An 18,919-nucleotide genomic window follows, 5' to 3' on the forward strand; every position below is an offset into this window, starting at 1 on the left:
TGAATACGTTTGAAAGATCCATCCGAATTTATACCTGAATAAACAAGATGAGATAAACGAAATCTAGTAAAGTTTGTAAATCTTACTAGTAGAAATGGATAAAAAAAAATGCAAAGGTGCTTTTAAACTGTTGCCTAATAAGTAATTAAAAGTGCGCATTGCAAAAAAACCGCAACAGTTAAGCTCATTGTTTGCCCGCATCGCATACAAGTTTTTGCTAACGGCATTCTCTCGGAATCTCCTGTTACGAAATAATCTTGTTTGTGTATTGTTTAGAACACTCCAGCGGGGCAGGGGCAGGCCACGTCGGCCTACGGCTCTACCTGGCCCGTTAAACAATGTCACTCCTTTCAGATTTCCATCTAATCTGTACATTATCTGCGCGACTCCCTGCGGTGTAGCCGCTTCATCACAAAGCAACGGGTTGACATATCTTTACAGAAAGACTTGCACCAATAGGATTACTAAAAATATGACATTTGCTGACGTTTAAATCAATTTCCGAGGCATTTCGTGCCTTAAATTCCGTAACGTAAAGGTTATCCGAAACAATTTACTGACTTGAAAGCGTTTTAAATCGGCGTAAGATCTTTTTGTCGCAGTTTTTAAGTATTAAGACTTAATCTTATTAGAATAGGAACTGAAATGTGAAATACTTATCTGTTTAAAAGATTTTCGCAATGAGGTCTGTCAAGCGTTATTACGTAATATGACAGTCAAACTAAGTGCGACAAAGATTTTAATGAACGTAGCAAAAAACGGAACTAACCTTGCTATATTATTTGTATATAGTTACAGTTTTCACAGTACAAAGTGCGCTTCGGGCCTGAGCAATTTTGAAACAAAATATACTCAGCGGCACAAAATTTAGCCCACCCTTCATACAAAATTTCCTATTACTGCATACATTTGAGGGCCAGATTTTTTGCCGCTCAGTATATATACCTATCTTTTTTATTCCCTAATAATACTTAGTCTATGTTTTTCCTCAAGGAATATAAATTAAATGCCAAATACAGCTATATATTGGCTCTGTGCACGACATCAGCGCCACCTAGCGTCCGCAACTTTTTTTGGCTCTGATGCTCTGACGTTTTAAAATTTCATCGCGACATTGTGACCAAAATCAAACCTATAACGTATTAATTTATGATACAAAATTACTGTGATACCGTGATTTGAGTGGACAAAAGGTTGTGAATTCATTTTTGGTCATTAAAATTAAATATGGTAAGTAAAATTTATTCAAAAAGTGTGTTTTATTTTCGTTGTCAGGGTTTGTTTACTTCATGTTTAGTTGTACTTTTACTGTAAAACAAAAAGATAAAGCTATCTTATTGGTTTCTTTGAATAATAGTAAAATTATATAATTGTTCTTATATCGCTTGTAATAAATTAAATATCGTTTTCAGATCAAAATGAGTATCATTTTGAAGACCGGTTTTGTGAGTATCTCAATTGAAAATTTCAACCACAAACCGTTTCATAAGGAAAATTGTTGCTGGAAATGTTCGAGATGTAGAGGAATTAAGAACAAAACAGGGACAGTGTTCAATAATTCAAGCTCGCATCATAACACAAACATCTATTACTAAAATTAGTTAGGTAGTTAAAGTCTATACAAACTGCTTTGTTAATGACAGATTCATATGAGTATGACAGATGACAGAGCCAGAACTATTTCTACTTTTGGCCACCATGAGCGCTGCGATAGATTTCATCACCCCCACCTAGTACTTCGCACCCTCCTAATATGAGACACTAGGGCAGAAGTACCGTTTGTGGCCATTGTACCGTTTATGGCTATTTATTGTTTAAATGTATACTTGAAATAAATTTATAGTAATATATCATTATAAACTTTATTAGTTTCAGTATAAACTTTTGAAAACTCACTAAACATAATATATTATTTTAATACTATAACTTTTTATATATGACTGCAAATGTCAATTGGCCAAAAACGGGCTTAAGGTGGCCAAAACAAGTACTTTTGCTCTATATCAGCTAGAGAGTTATTATTAAGAAATCCCTTCTAGTCTCTAATCAGCGGGAATTTTAAAAATACACTTTATAGTGCCCCCTCTTCTATGATCTTCGAGGAATTTTATCTGCCAAAATTAAAAAAGTATCTGTACCACCTAGTGAGTTAGTATTTAAAAATAAGTTTTTGGTAAAAAAAAACAATTTAATACAAGTTTTTTTTGCTGACTGTACTTTTTGTTGACTGTACTTGTATTGTCACCCAAACTACATTTGCATATCAAATTTTAAGTCGATGCCATTAACCGCTGAAGAGTTCCGTCCTGTGGAGACTATCCTGGCCGATGTCACTACCAGATTATTGTATTTTCACGCAATTTACATAAGTATACCAAAATTCAATGCAATCCAACTACTGGAAGTTGGTCCAATTTAACTTGCAAGATCTGATTACAGACAGACAGACAACGGGACAGGTGAAACTAAATAAAAGCTTGTAATAAATTAAAATAAATCTATTTTAATGCATACAACATTGGAATTACTAAAAAACAATTTTTGAAGCACCTCTTAAACGTCCTTCATTCAAGGAATGCAGCTAATATAACTACCTACTTGCTTGCTACATTTGAAGTGCTTAACTTAGTTACGGAGATCCAGCCACTACGAAAATATATATTGTTTTTATTCCCTATTCTGTGGAGATTTCGGTAAATTCTTATTTACTACATTTCTTTGACCTACAAGAAATGTATCTGTAAAATTTTAAGACTCTACATCTAGCGGTTTAGGTTGTGCATTGCCGGAGTCAGGGTAAGAATATTCTTCGTTATATTTTATCCCGTGGGAATTTGCAATATCCTGAAATCATTACTACATACTATATTTACGTATTAATGGCAGTCACTTGTGAATAAAAATATACTTAAATCCCTTTAACCCTGTATCTCGTGAAAAATTCGAATGATCCCTTCTTAGAGCACCTCTTAAGAAAGAAAAGAGCTTAAGAAAAGGCTCCCAAATTTCAAGTCACTTCAGTGGTTTAAGTTGTGCGTAGTCTATAACTGTCAGTCAGTCACGTCGCTCTTGCTTTTTATAGGTTTGAGAAGATTTAATTCCTGTTTGTATTTACTTTAATTAAAAGAATACTACATTGTTGTAGAGGCTGGAAAGTAAGCAAAAGATGCACGAGTTAGTTTGAAGGCCAACCCGAATTTATACATGCGGAGGATTTATACATGCGTGCAAAATTTCAGCTCAATCGGTTGACACATCGGTAGTTACATTTAACTAACTATGTTTGCTCGGGTGGAATCTTTCAACTCAAATTTGTAGTGGATATCTTGTAATGACATTGCAAGTAAATATAATGCTTGTAATAAGTTTTTGTTAAAAAAAAAACATTTTTAATACAAGCTTTTTTGCTGACTGTACTTTTAGTTAACTGTACTTGCTTTGTCATCTAAACTACATTTCGTTCCAAATTTCAAGTCGGTACTATTAACTATTAAGGAGTTCCCTCTTGCAGAAACGATCCTGACGAGATGACACTACAAGATTATTGTATTGTCACGAAATTTACAAAAGTATGCCAAATTTCAAGTCGATCGGACCACTGGAAATGGGTCAAATTTAGCTTCCAAGATTTGACCCAAACAAATAAATAAATAAACACACAGGGCAAGCTAAAGAAAAGCTTGTAAAAATATCACCGAAATGTAAGCACTTGAAAAATATTTTAAATAAAAAACAATTTTGTATTCTCATCCCCTTTGGTTTTAGCTGATTGCATCTGAAACCATAGCCTGCAACGCCTCGCGCGGCTCAAAAAAAATGGCTGTCAGCGCGGTTTATTCGCGGGAAATTCTGTGGCCTTCGTATGTTGTGTAGTTAAATAATAAGAAGCTCGACAAGTGTGAATAAATTTTAAACTGAATTATAAACCCTGTAAAAAGTCTTAAATACTTAGTATGCATTTTTTTAGTGTAATAAAATAGGTAAACATAGTGATTAGTACGGTGCGGAATAGGCGGGCGCTTTATCAAAGTTGGCTTCATTAAGGTTTGTGGTTCATAAATTGCTTCATTATTTTTGCACAAAAACGAATAAACCACACAATCAGACAGTCACTATATTATATTATTATAATCGAAGCTTTTATAAAACATAATTAAAATCGCAAACTCAAAGGTAAACATTAAAACGGCAAAGGGCCGTTGCTAGGTGACAACCTTGGCCACCTAGCAACGGCAAGAATGCCTAGCAACCAAAAAACGCTGAAAAAACCCCGTTTCTTGTATGACGACCCCCTTTAATTTAGAATTTTATTTTATTTTTAGTGTTTGTTGTTATAGCGGCCACAGTAATACATCATCTGTGAAAATTTCAAGTGTCTAACTTTTACGGCTTAAGAGATAGAGCCCTGTGACAGACGGACGGACAGACAGACAGACAGCGGAGTCTCAGTAATAGGGTCCCGTTGGCACCCTTTGGGTACGGAACCCTAAAAATCAAGTAATATTTTTCTAAGGATTTCTATTGTGTACGGAATCTTCCGAGCTTAGGTATATTTTATACCTTAGGCTGCTATTTACTCGGGGCTGTTTCACCATTCATTGATTAGTGTTAACTGACGGTTAAATGTGATGCCGTCTCTATTTGTTTTATTCGAATAGACGGAGACGACATCACATTTAACCGTCAGTTAACACTAATCAATCGATGGTGAAACAGCCCCTAAACTATTAATAATTCTAAAGCAATCTTAGCTGTTATAATTTTCCTAGTAAATTTAACATACTTACTACCACCCTGAATTTTTTTTTCCACTCTTCAGTTTAGATTTTAGGAGGGGGGGGGGGGTTGGGGGCGAGACGCTTGATCTTTTGTTTTCTAAAGACTGTCGTCACTCAATTGTTTTTTGGCAATTAAGTGGCGATTGGATTTGACGTAATTCCTTTTAAGAGGGTACACTAGAGCTAATTGCAATAATTTTGGGCCAGTGCACTGGGATCTACCTACGTTGACTGGTTTTCGAGTTACTTAATTTTATTGATCTATTAGTCTATCGACCTGGGTAATTGTAAATCAAAGCTACATTAAACTTACGTACAGGCAGTGGGTATCGTACTTTTCTAGACATTATGGCTATTTAGATGAAATTCGGTGTCCAGATAGTTTGAGTCACGGGGAAGGACATAGCATAGTTTTTTCGGAAAATTGCATAGTTCCCGCGGGTTAGCGATAACTGAATTCTACGCGGACAGAGTCGTGGGTAACGGCCAGTAAAAATACATAATTGAGATTCGCACAATAAGCCATTTAAAAAAAAAACATTTATTTACCTACGTTACACGTTGTCTTTAGGTCACCGATTTACATATGCATGTGCGTCATTTTCAATTGGCGTGGTCGCGACAGACAAACAGACATTTGAGTAACTCATTATTAATGTCCGTTTTTTATCTTTAAGGTACTGAAACCTAAATAATACAAGCAAAGCACGGAACGTGGATATGATAATTAACTCTTCTTTTGCAACAGTTGAATATCAAAGCCATCGAATATAATAACAAAAAACTAAATTAATATGTTTTAAAAAATCTGCGAACCGTATTAGAGGCTATCGCTAAACTTATATTTACCTGCCCAAGGTCAAGCGTGACACTAGAGTTTGGCAAGATGACACTACATTATCAATTAGTATTGAAAGTCTATGTTTAGTCACCGCCTGAAAAAGTAAGTAAATAAAACAAATTTGTTTTTATTAGTTAGTGAACAAATTAATAATAACTACGAGTATGAGCATGATAAATTAAATTAGCAACTAATTGTTAGTAATTAGTTGATACCTAAATACCACTCGCACCAGTCTCTCGGTTGTATGCTCGATGATAGCATTGTTTGGTTAGAAGTGGAAATTTCATCTAGATACTCTCAATCATATTATTTGTGCTTTAGTCAATATCAACATGTGCTGTTATTATAGATAGATATACAGTGAGCAGCGGAAGTAGATGAGAAGTTGTTGGGCTCAAAATGATCTAAACACTCTTATTAGAAGAGCAGCAGTAGAGTCACGTGTAGGTAGATCATTTTGAGCAACGTAACCGCATTGACTTTTAATGCTGACTGTACCTGTAAGCTTTTCTGTGCGCAGTAGGACTCTAACAGGCCAGTAAAAAGTGTAGGTAAATGAAAATATCGACAATATATAAAATAAATACACTAGTTAGGTAACGGATGTCTTATACTATATCTGAATGTATGTGGATGCAAACGGTTCATCGAGTGTTGTTTTGTAAACACTTAAATAAAGTTAGTGTTTTCGTTACTAGCGTAGTGTTATTGATAATTTTATGAACAGTCACCCAAAAACTGCTTTGCACAATTAAAAACCAGATATCTAGTCTCAAAACGTATCGAAGTCGTCCCTAAATACTTATTATAATTTCGTTTCATTTTTCAAGTATTTTATAGTCAATTTCGATTTTAAATGAATTTGTGGCCATTACCTACTTATATTAATTAAAGTGGTATATATGAGGTGAATAGCCGTTAGCCATACAATTTTTCTAGCCTTCTTTACAGTAGGTTACCTAAAACTGGATACAATATATTTAAATGTAAGTACATTACTATCACAGGTAATTAATTTTTGTTACAACTTTTACTAATTTTATTTAAAAATGTTAAATAATCAAATGAAAGGCGAAGTTAATTACGTTTGATACATTTACCACAAATCCATTTAAGAATTTAATGTAAAAAAATAACTACATCGTGGCGTGGTGTGGTAACTAGATTTTACACAAAATAACAGCACCAATTTTTATACTTGCCTACTTAAAATTAGGTACATACCTACTACAAAATTTTAAGTAATTTCTTAGCCTAGCTCTATCAACTATAAATGCAAAAGTGTTTTTGTGTTATCTAAACATATCTAACAGACAAATGGTGGTATACCTATGTACTATGGGTTTCAGTATTTCATTTCCGTCGCTATGCGGTAAGCGGTTGCGTTCCTGCAAATTTTCGATCTCTATCATCTAATTCCTTTATTTATGAACGCTTGTTAAGTTTTTGTTAATTTAACATTCATTTGTATTTATCTGTCTATAGATTTGTCAAAACACAATTTAGTTCTAACAAGTTTATAGGAGAGCATGCACGGGCCAGAGTTAACTTGTAACTTCGAGTAAACGTTAATCCAGGGTTAAGTACCTAGTGTTAAAATGTATGGAACTATGAACTTAGGCTAACGCGGGCTTAATAATTTGGTTCTTTAACCCTGGACAGTGCAAATGGCCCTTAGTTTAATTTCGGAATGCCTCTTTGAGTTTGAGCAATACCTATTACACCTACAAACATCACAATAATCTAAATAAATCCGACTTATTTTTTGTACCTAAAAACATGGAGCCAATAAAACAAAACAATAAAATTCACACTTTAAACAATAGGTTATTAAATCTTCAATTATCAATTAAAAATAGAGACCTACAATGTCTAAATAAATGGTAAGTTTAATACGCAACGTTCTATTTTTACAATTATCGCTAGTACTTAGTGATTGATTAATTAAGGTTATTTTTGTATATAGAAGGTAGAGTCCATCGCTGTCAACTGATTTGACTAAAAAGCCACCGTAAATCCTTCTCATTTTAACAATTTAAATCATTGGATTCGTTAACAGTTGTTAGAGGTAAATAAAATTATAAACTACATTGATAATTCTATGTGGACTCTAAGTATGGTGGTTTATTAATCGAATTGGTTGAAGGTACCTTAGAGGGATAAGGTAAAACATTTACCTTTACAAATAAATTTAGTATAGGTATATAGGTAACCCACCGAATCTAAGCGCAAAAAAGTAACCTGAAGTTTAAATGCTGATTTACAAATACGGCCATTCTAAGCAAGCAGGTTAACAATTGCATGCTTATAAAGAAAATTTTGATTAGCTTATGCTTGTAAGTCTTTATAAACATAAATAAATAAATAATAAATAAATATCACGGAACAATTCACACCAATTGACCTAGTCCCAAAGTAAGCTTAGCAAAGCTTGTGTTATGGGTACTAAGCAACGGATAAATATAACATAAGACATAAGCTCATTACATTACACACACAGATATCTGATCGGAATTTTTAACTACCTTTGAAGTATTTTATTTTTTAAGCTATATGTTTATTGTTTATTTACATATCCATAACTGTAGTGTCTATATTGTAGGGAGTTTAATTACCAAGCAGGGGACAAGTAGGCAATCGCATCTTATGGGCTTTTTTTTGTCTCATAGTTAACTGATATCTGTTTACAGCGCCGTCGGCAAAGGAATGGAGCTATAATATGAATAAGGGTAGATTTATAACAAACAATTTAAAATTTGGCAAAAAATATTTTCTTAAAGGTAAATAAATAAATAAACATATAATTACATTATTAAATACTAATTGTTTTTTTTTAGAGTAGGTAAATAATAACAAATAAAGTGGGTATTCTTACGTGATAAGTTTTCAGGATGTTCAGTCTGCAGTAAAAATATCAGAAACGTAGAATCACAAAGGTAGTTTGTCGGTGAGCACAGAAAAATACTATCAGAACACTTCACTGAATCTATATCTACGTGAAAAATAATTTTCAGTATCCTCATGAAACTAGGGCATTGATCACATAGCTTGACACGTCGTTATAAAGGTGTTTTGATTTCACAGCCGCGTTCTGTGATGACATGAGGTATAATCAGTAGCATTCGTTTTTGAAAATGTTTGTAACAGGCCAATTTTTTTTCGTAAAGATGAAAAGCTTCGCGACGTGTGTCCACCGACTCCGCTGAGGCTCTCAGCATGACTGCGGACTCCCGCGTCGCCGCCCCTCGGCCCAGGCGACATACTGTTTCTAAGAAAATATTTTGTAAACGGACCCGGCCGGCAGCCCTGCACGCGGAGAGTAGGGCGGTACACCGTAAACTTTTTCATCCAATGATGCTCGCTCCGAAGCCCCAACCGGTTCGATATATCTGTCTCCCTCTGCTACATACAATAAAATCCTGCCAGAAAGAGCCGAATGACTCACGTTGAGCTTGTAAGGACAGTGTTAAGAAGAAAATTTCTTTGTGTTTGTGTCGTAATGTGTTTGCTTTATCAGATTTACGTTGAAAGCTCCCCGTTAGCTTTCGAGGGCGCTATATCGAGTGTTTCTTCTGGTGGAGAGCCGAAAGCGTTAGTGGGATAGAGAGAGAAGACGCCGGGAAATGCTCCGGCTAATGTATTTTCCTGTGGGAAGGAAAACACATGTTGTCGCTTTTAATTTAATCGCGTCACGCTGCGTGCTCGTGTCGCGCTTAGAGGTGGGTAGTTTTTCTTTGTAGACCATTTTCCTGCCAAGTAATATATTAGTTTGCTAACATAAATAATACCGAAAACTTGAGAGGTTATTATTACTTGCCATGATTAAGTATGAACGTTATAAAACGATCGGAACGTAAACACGCGCGTGGGTAAATTCTTAAATGATTAGATTTCTGCCAAGCTCATGAACATTATTATGTTAGAATTATGACTATCAAAAAGTAGGTAAGTATACTGCCTACAAACAAAGTTTAAAAAAATTATATTTTCGGACTCTCGATAGAGATATTAACATAAACTTAATAGGTGGAAGGATTCTCCGGCTACGCTCTAAGTCAGAGGGGAAGGTGCACGCATTGTTAATCAAATTGCTCATAGTCATAATATATCTCGTTATCTAATTGGTTGCTATCCTTAAACTAGTATCAAATATAAATTATACAACCTACCTAGGTATTAAGTTAGTTAAAAATTTAACTTGGAAGGAGGTTTGAAAAACAAAAAAAAATATGATATGTTTTTTTTTCGTTTACCTACCCGTTTAGGTGCATTGAGTGGGGTGTCGTTACCAGATAGGTCTTGTAAAAATATACTGTTTGCGAAAAATATTATTCGATTGAGAAATCTAATTAAAAAATAACAATTGTAGGTATTTATTTAGTTCTACATTGTAAATTTTTATTAACTTGTCGATTAGCTAAATAAAGTTTTTTTTTGAAGAAGTGTACCTAAACCCTATTTTTCCGGTTCTCTTTTTGAAGATCAAGGATATAATTACTTAGGTACAGCTTGATTTATTTTCAATAGTATTGAATTTTTTTATATTCATGTGTACAATATGTACTTTCGCTATTATTATTTTCCAACGCAAGTAATATTTAAGGCAGAATCTCACCAGTGTTGAATGTTTTTATGGTGTGCTTACGAATATTAATTTATAACGAAGAATAGACGAGGGATGAATATTTTATAAACACTTCAATTTAACACCTGTCACTCCAATTTATCGTATCTGCCTAGTCGGATAATAAATGCAGAGCACAATGAATTATATAAAACGAAAAAGTGCATAGAGCTAAAATTATAAGAAGTTTAAAGGTGTTTTCTTGTCAAATTCCATCAATATTTTGTTGGCAAGGTATTAATTTTTTTGGCAATTTTCCCTTTAATATTATAAACAAAGTAGAAAATAAAAATGTCAATGAAATTATAATGCGCTATTTTTTATATTCTATTGCATTTGCGTGGGAAAACACGATTAGTTAAGTTTTTCTCAATAAATTGGAGTCTAAAAGAAGCGTCTTAAATATTGAATTTTGCTAAGTAAGTACAGTCAGCATCAACAGTAGCTGGTTACTTTTGTACTTTGTCGTTTTACAGCCACGTGCCATACAAGATTGACAAAATTTGTCATTTAATGTGTTAATGTGACAGAGTAAAACAGTAACCAGCTACTTTTGATGCTGACCGTACTAGATACCTATTTTGGTACATATAAGAATTTACACCTAGGTACTACAAAATTTTCAGACATGGGGTTAATCATTTTATGTAGTTGCTTAGTCCGTTTTATGGTTCAAATTTACCTACACCTTTTACAGTCATATACGGGTGGTGGGGGTATCTAATAGGTGAGTCTATTAAATGCTTTGGCTTAATCAATGCACTATAATTTACTATATTTACCTCATCTGCCGAGTAGTTAATAAATTGCTTATATAAAATATTGCTTAAAAAAAGTTAATAAGCATTTGTGGTGCACAAAATGACCTACACGCTCTCTTATTGGCAGTAGATTCGTCTGTAAAGCATTTTAAGCACTGTAATTGAAATTCTCATCCACTTCAGCTGTTTACTGTACCATCAGCCGAATAAGAGGTCTATAAATTTTTAACTTGGTCAATTATTACATGACAGTAAACAGACAATATTGATGACTTAATTCTTCTTCAGTGAAATTTTGGGCTTTATTTTAATATAGGTAGGTATGTACATAGAGTTCAGTGTCAAACAGCCGCAATATTATTTTATAAAAACAAAAACGACATTTTTGTACCTATTACGATATGTACGATTGATAATAAATATTCACATATACTTACTTCCTACACTTTACTAATCAAACTACAAAATTTCATGAACAATTTTGAATTACTGCCAGGCTCTACGAGTACATACCTGTTGGTAGAAATTAACTCTTCACTAGATTATATCATCGTGCAAAGGTGACGTGAATACCTTTTAATATGCGACAATGCATTATTACCATTTTATTAAAAAGAAAATTATGAATAAATATCACCAAACACAATTAGAACACGTGACATGAGAACATACCTACTGAAATACCTACCTACCTACATTGCTAATTACCTAATGAAATCAGGACTCATCTTCTTCGTTCATTCAGTATTTAAAAAACAGGTTCTTGCCGGTGGAGTTCTCTCCAGTGTCTATTTAAGGAAATCAAAAAGCTGGTAAGTATACAATATGCATATTTACATAACGTTGTAGCAGTTTTTATATATTATCCCACGACCAATTAACATTCTGTGCGCACGGCAACCGAATATGGCGCTCTAAAAATAATTGTCGTAATTAATTTGACATTCCAATCCTAGTTTGTAATTATTTTGTAAAAAGTTGCATTCCACGTGTTGGCGGCGGGCACGCCCCGCGCCCCGCCTCTGCGCCCGCGCAGTGGGGCGGCACGACACGCTCTCGCGCACTACTATTTTTTTTATTATTATATCGGCCGCACGAACAGGCTTGTGATTAATTTAATATATTTTCACCGAGGTAACTACCTCTATTTCGCTCACGCAATATGTTTTTTTAACAATCTCTGATTAGTGGCCGCCATGATTCAATTTTTTGTACCTACCACGTTATGTTTATTGATTACTTTGAATTAAACCGCGTGTAATTGAAATAATTGAGATATTTGATGTACATCAAAAAACATCGAGATTCTGTGACTTTATATACCTACATATATGTACTCTGTGCTACATCCTATAGGTAGGTAGGTACTTTACAATTAGATTAAAATTGTCTGTCAAAATATTAAAATAAGGTTATTTTCAAACCAAAAAAAAATTTGAAAAGTTTAGAGCTCTATTTCATAAATATGAAACAAGATTCTTTTTTTAATTATAGTAAAACTTAGTATACCTACCTATACGTTCTATAGCAGAATAAGAAACCTATTAAATACGTCTACTATAGGTACCTACGTGCCTATATACCTACTTACCTATCTATCATAATAGGATTTCGTATTTTTTTTCAATTAATTAATTTTTTTATTAGCATCAAATTGCTTATGCCCTGCACCTATGAGGTGTAGCTATATATTGAACATATATAAAAAAACCTTATCTAACATTACATAAAAGCATTCATAATAAAAATTAATACATTAACATTATATAAAACTATCCATAAGAAATAATAAATAAGTAATAATTTATTATACATGAACCTTAATTTACAAAAACAATAGCCTTGTTCATGTCTAGGTGTTATCTTATTATTATTATTTTTTAACAGTCCAGAATGCATTCTAGAGCTAATAATAGGTTTGAGCACATTTTATACCAAATAACATGAAATAATTTACAACGTTGTTTAAAAAGCTTGTACAATAGCACCCTTGACGAGTATTGTGGGGTAGGTATTTCATTAAAATAAATAACGTTATTATTTATCTGGCTGTTTTTCGGGAGTGATGCCTGGCTACAAATTACTGCGGACAATGCCTCCGCGGGGCACCGCCGCTTACGTGCGGCCCACCAGATGGCGTACCGGACGCCCTCTCTTTAAACAATATTAAATTAAAAAATGTTCCTAATTTGGCCGAATTACGAGTTCATTTTGATTAATTCGCTATGATCTATTGTGCACTTTCAGACCAAACTTGCCTCCCGATTTACGTTAGGATCAGAAAAGGATATTTCAGTTTCCCGTAGGAAAAGAAATTATATTTTTATTCCAGACGTAAGTCTCAATTTTCTCATAAATAATTGAAAGTTGTCCCTCAAAGCCCTAGAAGCCATTCGATCGAAGCAATGTTATTAATATTGTACCTATATATACCCATATGAAGACACCTTGGTTGTCATATAATCATGCATAAAAACCGGTGTCCACAAGGATAATGATCAAAATGCATTTACGGAGATTAAGCGTTCCCATTTTGCATGCTGATGAGGTTTTCTGCACGTTCACACCTGAATCAAACGAGCAGGTTATTTTTTTAAAAAAAAGCAAGTTACACTCGTAAGATTACTGCAATGTCATCAGCCGTTTATTAAAAACAGATTGTATAACAATGATATGATAAGTGTATTCATCATCATCACGTCTGCCATCATCATCATATTCGATTGGAAGCGGCCAGCATCCACCGTGAACCCTCGGCTTTAAACAGGACATCCGTCCATCTCGTTGGTGGACGTCCTACGCTGCGCTTGCCGATCCGTGATCTCCATAATAAGAGTATTTTTTTTGAAAAGAAAGTTCAGAAAGCCTAGAAGCCAGGTTTATATAGAGTCTATTTAAAATGCTTATATTAGCCTCCTCTGTAAGTAATAAGATACTTTTGTACCTTCCGATAGAGTCTTTTAACACGCTTAACCTCCTCTGTACCTAAGTACAGTAAAGGAAACTAAATTACGTTCCAGGGTGGAACCTTTTCTTAATCAATTTGGTGTTATTGGCAAATAAGTGCGATGTTATCATGACATTAATAGCACACAAGTTCTATCCTGGTACACGAATCAGTTTCTTTGACTGTACATTATACCAACCGCTCTACATATTTTGAGAGCAGGACATAAATAAAACATAAAGTAAAAAAATGGTTTTTTCTTATAATTTCAGAATTAGGAAGAATTGTTCTGTTCTGGTTCTGTACCTCAATTGGAAAAAATGGATCCCTTATAGGATCACAATTCAGTTACAGTTATTAAAAGAGGTGTTTCCATGTTGTCTTAGAAACTTGAAATTTGGTATGAAAGTAGCTCTTAAATAGCACAACCAATAAAATAGTCTGTAAACCGTAGATTTGTGCTCACATCACAAAATAATTACTTTTTGAGATTAAAAATGTATTTTCAGTTGATAAATTAACCGCAACTTATGTCGATGTAGGGACAATAGTTTTCCAATAGCAAAGTTAAGTTTGTCACTCAGTATACACATAGTTTTTTTTTCATTAGAGCAATGTTCGTACTTTTATTATTACCTAATAATTATTTTGATGAATGTATAGCTGTAAATTACAAATTCTAGACTGCACTCTTATAAAATATGCTATTAGGGTGAAGACTAGAGAAGACAAAAAAGTTGCACACCTTAACGCAGGTAGTTAGAATTACCATACTTATTTACCATTGAGACATTAAAATTAATAATACATTTGTATGGATAATTTTTGTGACACAATAGAAAAAAATATTAAGTATTTAAGTCAGAGAAGTAACTCTAGTAGTAGTAGTAGTTTCGTAAATCATCGAATTATATTATTATTATTATTTTGACAATTAAAAAAAATGAAGATATAGCCAATTAATGTTCCGCGTCAGTTACATAGATATGAAAACTTTCCAGTGATGTAGTCATTTAATATTACGTAACAGAGTTAAAGCCAAGCAAGACATATTTATACTTTTCACTTTTTATCTCAAGTTTTTTTACGCAGTCATTTTTTTTTCACTGCAATTTTTATAAATCATACCGACTACTAAGTAGGTAAGTACCAAATTTGTTTGGTTCTTTGAAACTAGTGACGTGAACACAATACATATATATTGCTTACTGTCCTAACGCCCAGAGAAAGGGACTTATTGTCATTTGAATATTAAACTCTATCTTAAATGACAAAGTTTGATGTTGTTATATAAAAAATTTCACTTGGGCGTTATTTATTAGGTTATATTAATTATTAACTATATAAAAATTATTAATAAGTACTTACGCTATTTTTGGACTACCTACTTACAGGTAGCCCACAAATATTGATATGTATGATTCACTGGACTAATTGAATTAAACACTACTATTGAGGTATCTACCCACTACACATGCCATGATCGTAATATGAACGTATCAGGAACGGAATGTCAAGCCATACATGACACGCGACGACAGCGGTTGGTTAGGAAACGTGCTAGTGGGCATAGTCTCGTACTTTCCAATAAAAATAAAAATTTTTTGCCTGACTCGTTCCTATTACGGTCATGGTACGATACGGTCTAGACCTTAAATATGCAACAGCTTCAACTCCGATCGTGTCACTCATGCGCACGCAAGTGGCTTACGTAACCAATCTTCTTAGAGAAGATCCTTCCACAATGCGGGCACGTGAGCACACTGTTGACATAATTATGCCGCAGATGGTCGGGCTTTCAGATTATCGCGTTTTATATCTAAGTCGCGGCGTCTCAGTTCAAAGTCTTAAACTTTGGCCTTCACCTGAGTTCTCCTTTCTCTATAGGTACTAATACTCCTTGAGCTCTCCACTCCTGTCGATTAGCGGCCTCATTCTCCCACTGAGACGGCACTATATCACGCTATTCAGAGTACAGTTATACCACAAACTCTTAGGAAGAGATAGTAGATTGCCGTGTGCAGTGAAGCACGCAGCATCACGCTCTGATTTCGTCCCGAACCTTCCAGCGTCAGTTCGTGCGAAACAATTATTTCGTTCATTGACTTCGTCAGATGAGCGTAACAAACCATATCAAAAATAATTTACAGAGTAGGTAACGTTACAAAATATAATTTAAACATCTTGTGAAGTAAATTAATACACATATATAATAATATGTAGGTACAGTCGAAACTGAATTTCGTACCAGGATGGATATAATTTATATTCTTCTGAAGTAAATTAATACACTATATCTAGGTACAGTCAAAACTGAATTACTTACCAGAATGGAAACTTTTCACAATTGATCAATTGATTTCTTTGGCAGATGTTTGACATGTCATCATGATACATATTTGCAACAAAAATGTTTTGGTACGCGATTGAGATTCTTCAACTGTACGACTATAATCTTTCCCCCCCCCCCTCCCCTTTGATGTCTAATATAATATTATACGGTTATTACTTTGATATGAAACCTTTTTTCGAACTTACTGTTTCTTTTGAAATACATAAACCATTCATAGAAAGTCGAAGTCAATATGAAGAGGTATTTACTCGTAATATCATGGAATAATTAGATGGGTACAATTAGGTATGGAAGTCTATCCTCTAATGTCCTCACAAAGTTCCTCGCTAGCGAGCGCGGGGATAGTCCTTCGCAGTTCTTTGCCAAATTATTGCCAGGTATAAAAATGATACAGACGGTCTAATATAAATGATCGCCTCATCAACAAAGTAATAAAAATTAAATTTAATAATACCTAATTATTGTCTCTTGGATCTTGCAATGCAAGATATTATGAAACAAGCTGAAATCGTGCCACCAGCTGAAGCTCTTAGCTGTAGTACCTAATTAAAGTTTTAAACAACCTTTGACTTGGCTAAAAAACATAGGTACCTGTTCAACTATCGCCCCTTTCTTTAGCAGGCACAATTAATTCGATCCTTAGAAAGAAATCCATCAGAGCAATCCCACGACTATTGATATCGATTCCTATGAGCTCGCCGACACAATCGGATGTGATCGATTTTTTGCCGCGACTCAAATTAGATTCGGACTCGTAGGTAACATTTCTACCGATTTGTATGTACCTACCTTACTTACCTAGTCTATAATTCATTCATTAGGTATATAAGGGAATACCTGTACGGAACGGAAATATTTTATTTCACAGCAATGAGCAGATATCGACTTTTAAAATCCTGCTGTGTTCTTTTTCATAGTTTTAATTTAATGGTTTTGTATTTAAGACTGAAAATTTTCCTATTAAATAACTTCTATTTATGTTCTTGTAACTTCAATGGCAATATCTATCCACTAACAAAGATTCAGTTGGATTCAATGAATCTCAAAAAGTAAAATTACAAAGGAACCGTTAAAAAAACTCAATAGTCTATTATTTATTAGCAGCTGTATCCTATTAATTATTTCAATCTATCAATTACAATACTATTTAATTCAATTTATTACTGCAACGCGGACATGAGTTGGGCACGAGTATTACACACGAAAAAGTTTTATTATTTAAAATAATAAATATATTGCATAACTATTTATCTAGCATATATTATTATAATGTAACCGTTACACGCGCGTTAACCCCCTTGGGGCCTGCAGGAGCGAGAGCTAGCCGGCGAGGACAACATTACTTGAGTGACCACGTACAGCCAAGCACATAAACAGAACTACCAACACCCGGAGGCAGTGACCTTGGTGTTACCAGCTTAAACTGGTACGCGCTAATATTTTAATGCCATTTGGTCCAGACCGAATTGAGCAATTTATATACGTCGCTTGGCGCCCGCGCGTGATCCACGGGCAACATTGCCTGTGCGTGCGCTTTAATGAACTTTTATTATTCCGATACCAGGTAGTGCGCAAAGCAATTAACATTATTAAGCTGAGCTTTATGCAGTTATTTTCATGCAGTTTACATTTTACAATCGGTTTTAAAGACTTTCTAGCCTACCTCAATAAAGAGTAGTAGTTGGCTAAGTAAAGTTTTTTTGAAGTGAACTGAGCGCCAACTTTCCACGTTACATATTTTGAAAGTAAGATTCTTGAATATTGAAACAATTCTGTGCGGAAATCTTCAGTTCCTCTTTCATCTGTTTTCAGCTCTTTGTTGCGGGTTTTTAGACACTGCTCTTTCAGTTTTTTTTTCTAAATCTGTGTAACTGTCAAAACTATTTATGAATCTCGACCAAAAAATGAATACAGCTGTTACGTAGCCCAGCTACAGCCCGTGCATTATCAAACACAGTCAATAACAGTTCAGAAACAGTTGTGTCGGAGCCGATTGTCTTTTATACTATATCATTCATTATGATGTTCTATTATTTAGATATTTTAATCAAGACGATCGATAGAAGTGTGTGAAGTATAAAAGAAGGTTATTAATAATACGAGATCAACAGAGCTCGCTGTTGCTGCCACATGCCGCAGCAAAAACCAAATGGAAATAGAGCGATTCGAAACGGACTCCGCTGTAAAGCGATGACGATTGTACTGTCAGCCCTTTTTGCTTTGAATTAAATTCCTATACCTACCCTTAATTAATTACAGCATTCAATATTACGGTAGATTTGTGATACGGTACGACTCGATACGGTAGAACTCGAGTACGTGCAACCAGCTTCCCTTAGACGTGATGTAGGTATCTAAATAGCTAGCTTATTGAAAGCCTGTAATTAACACATACCCCGTGAAACTTTAACATAGTAAAAAGAGTGGTACCAATGAGTTTATGTTTACTTATAAAATGAATATCCAATCTTCATATAAGCTTAAGTACGTATACATTTTCGCCAAAAGCTCTCTGTAAGTTTTTATTGCTAAATTGTGCTCGTATCATCGTTAATTCCCTAGGATTAAGATAGTTATGAACAACTTTCATACCAATAATATATACATTATTA

General features: G+C 34.2%; 1 protein-coding gene across 1 annotated transcript in view; it reads right to left on the reverse strand.

The window, feature by feature from the left end:
* opa (Zic family member odd paired) overlaps positions 1 to 8,871 on the reverse strand; it is a 32,871-nt gene extending 24,000 nt beyond the window's left edge. The window contains exon 1 of the mRNA XM_074088522.1: positions 8,498 to 8,871. The gene's annotated coding sequence lies outside the window, so the exon portion shown is untranslated. The remainder of the gene's footprint in view (positions 1 to 8,497) is intronic.
* Between the last annotated feature and the right edge of the window lie 10,048 nt (positions 8,872 to 18,919).

The sequence above is a fragment of the Choristoneura fumiferana genome, chromosome Z (assembly GCF_025370935.1).
Source record: "Choristoneura fumiferana chromosome Z, NRCan_CFum_1, whole genome shotgun sequence".
NCBI classification, from domain to species: Eukaryota; Metazoa; Arthropoda; class Insecta; order Lepidoptera; family Tortricidae; genus Choristoneura; species Choristoneura fumiferana.